The sequence below is a fragment of the Danio aesculapii genome, chromosome 8, assembly GCF_903798145.1.
Source record: "Danio aesculapii chromosome 8, fDanAes4.1, whole genome shotgun sequence".
NCBI lineage: Eukaryota > Metazoa > Chordata > Actinopteri > Cypriniformes > Danionidae > Danio > Danio aesculapii.
Genome location: NC_079442.1, coordinates 31,342,888 through 31,345,574, shown reverse-complemented (window position 1 = coordinate 31,345,574; position 2,687 = coordinate 31,342,888). Strand labels below are relative to the sequence as shown.

Genomic DNA, 2,687 nt, shown 5'->3' with positions numbered 1-2,687 from the left:
TGATGCCCCGTTAGAGAATTCATGAATGGGAGTGAAGCGACACAACTAGGTCACGTGATTATGACAATATGGTGGATGTAGTACGTCCAAGTTCCATTCATACTACTCACATTCATACTATATAGAACATACTTTTCTAACAGCCGAGTAGTACGTTTACATTCAAATGCAGTACCTACTGTGTAGTAGGGGGTTTCGGACTCAGCCTATGTGATTTTAGATACAGCGTAAAATGAGTAACCTTATTACACATCAAACAAATAATGCAAATGAGAAAATCATATACTGTTTATAGCCTACAACAACACTGAGGTTTGAAAAGAGGTTTGTGGTGAAGTAATATTTACATTTCATGTGCCTGAGCGAACAGCTTGATGCCAGTGACTTCTTTCACAATGCAGTAGGGAAAGGAGCTTGAATTCATTTCAACAGCCTTGAACATGAAGTGCTGTGGGATGCAGATCTCCCGGGAAAGCTCCAAAGGACTCCTAAAATCTGGAACACACAGAAGAGGCCCTGAAGTAGATGCAGAAAGTCCTTAACAATCTGGTACAGGCAGGTGAAGGTACCTTGAAGTACAAGGTTTGCTCGCCGGAGCAAATTGCAAATGTCAGTATGTCTTCTGCCTCTGGGCCAGAGACTCAGAACTTAATCAAGCTGTTGTTGTCTCTGCGGCATGGAGATTCAGGGCATGCTGCTTCTGTTGTTGTCTTGCTGGACAAAGACTTTGAATGTTGTTGGCCTGTTAATGTGTCTCTACTCACAAGCTGAAGGCCCAGAATGTGCTTTCATCTGTTGCTACCTCACATGTATTTTCAGAGGACGGAATTTGTTGCTGTCTCTTAATTCACAGGACAAAGGCTTCGAATATTGATTGTGTGTGTGTGTTTTACCTTAGCAGGCTTGACACTTAAATCTGTGGACAAAACACAAACTCAGAACTTTGTAACTGTTATTACAGTCGATAAATTTTATGTCCAGAAATTTATTTATAAAGTAATTTCGAGAGGATCACATGCTGATCACGTTATGATTGACCATGGCTGGTCCCGCATTAGCTATCACATGATCAGATGAATCCAAATTCACTATAAATTACCAGATTTTCTTACCTCAGTTATCTTAGTCTTGAAGAATCCCTCCATCCACTCCTAACCCTCACGCTCTTTACTAGATTAATCCAGGATAGGGCGGCACAGTGGCTCAGAATTTCACTGGAATGTCGCTGGTTCAAGTTCCAGCTGGGCCAATTGGCATTTCTGTGTGGAGTTTACATGTTCTCTCCATGGTCGCGTGGGTTTCGCCTGGGTACTCCGGTTTCCTCCCAGAGTCCAAAGACATGCAGTACAAGTGAATTGAATAAAACAAACTGGCACAGTATATGAGCATTTAGTACTATGCTTTTAATGCACAAACTCTAATAATCAAAGAACAGGCCGAAAGAATGAATTCAGGGGAGCTCTAATGACCTTCCCAAGCTCAGACTCCCCTCTTGCCCTATTAAACGGGAGGAAGTTCCAGAATCAAGTATCTTCTGAGTTCAGGCCTTTCTCCAAGGACAGCAAGCCAAACACGCCTTGTTATCAATCATCAGCTAAGTGTGAACTCTGGAATTTGCAGGTCAAAGCTCACCAAGCTTGAACTTTTCACATAACTTTGTGTTTCCAGTCTGGTACAATCGCATGTGTACGAATAGAAGTCTATGAAGTGAAAAGTGTAATGTAACCATGCCTTGGGGATGTTATTGTAACATGGCATCAGAAGGCGCACATACAGTGTGGCCCACTCTTGGTACTCTTCTGTATTTATATCAGTTCAATTTAGTCAATAAGACAAAAAAAATTGTGTGTGAAAATATCATTAGATTAGCTTTTCTTAAATACTTAAACCAGCCAGCCTGTTCAAAGTGTACTTAAATCCCGTTTCTTAACCAATTTGCTCAACTTGAACTTCAGCAGATCATCTTCAACATGTCTACATGCTTAAATGCATTGGGCTGCTGCTGATGAGCTGATTAGATTAGCTGATTTGCATTAATGAGCAATTGAACTAGTATCTAATAAAGTGGCTGGTGAGTGTCCATGACACTGTTTTGCCTACAATTACAATTTTGCTATCATTTAATATTTAGTATCAATAATATTTTGTAAGTATATTTCAGTATTTTAAAATGAGTGTGTGATTAAAGATAATTGTAAGTGTTTTATTATAAGCACTGCGATATGATTAATATATACAGATGGTCAAAGAGTAAGACCTCATTTGGTCAATCTGTTTTCTCTGTAAAAAGAGCCAAACTGTGGAATGATTTACCTGTTAGCCTAAAATTAGAAAGTAGTATAAATATTTTTAGTAGTGTTCTTAAAAAGTGGTTGATTGATTGATTGATTGATTGATTTTATTTGACAATTCTAACAAAAATATACAAACAAGTCCAGTTAGACCAATTCATACATTATTTCAAAAACTGTCGAGGATAAAGTACACAAAAAAGCCACAGGCTTATTTCCATTGTGATCCTCGATATTTTTTAAAATTAACGAGCAAATCATAAATGGAATGCAAACATCATCAGCTCAGCAACTCAGCACAACAAAATCCTCAACATCAACTATAAAACAACCACTTTTTAATTTCCCTTTTAAAATCACTCTCAATTCGAATCTCTTTAAAAATCGTGGGCATAG

The 2,687-nt window shown here is 38.4% G+C and overlaps 1 long non-coding RNA gene across 1 annotated transcript; it reads right to left on the bottom strand.

Annotated features, from left to right (window-relative positions):
• Positions 1–625: 625 nt before the first annotated feature.
• Positions 626–1,296, bottom strand: LOC130233692 (uncharacterized). The gene is made up of 3 exons (XR_008838230.1): positions 1,113–1,296; positions 894–916; positions 626–798 (listed from the first exon to the last, which is right to left on the bottom strand). It is a non-coding gene; the product is annotated as an uncharacterized LOC130233692 (long non-coding RNA).
• Between the last annotated feature and the right edge of the window lie 1,391 nt (positions 1,297–2,687).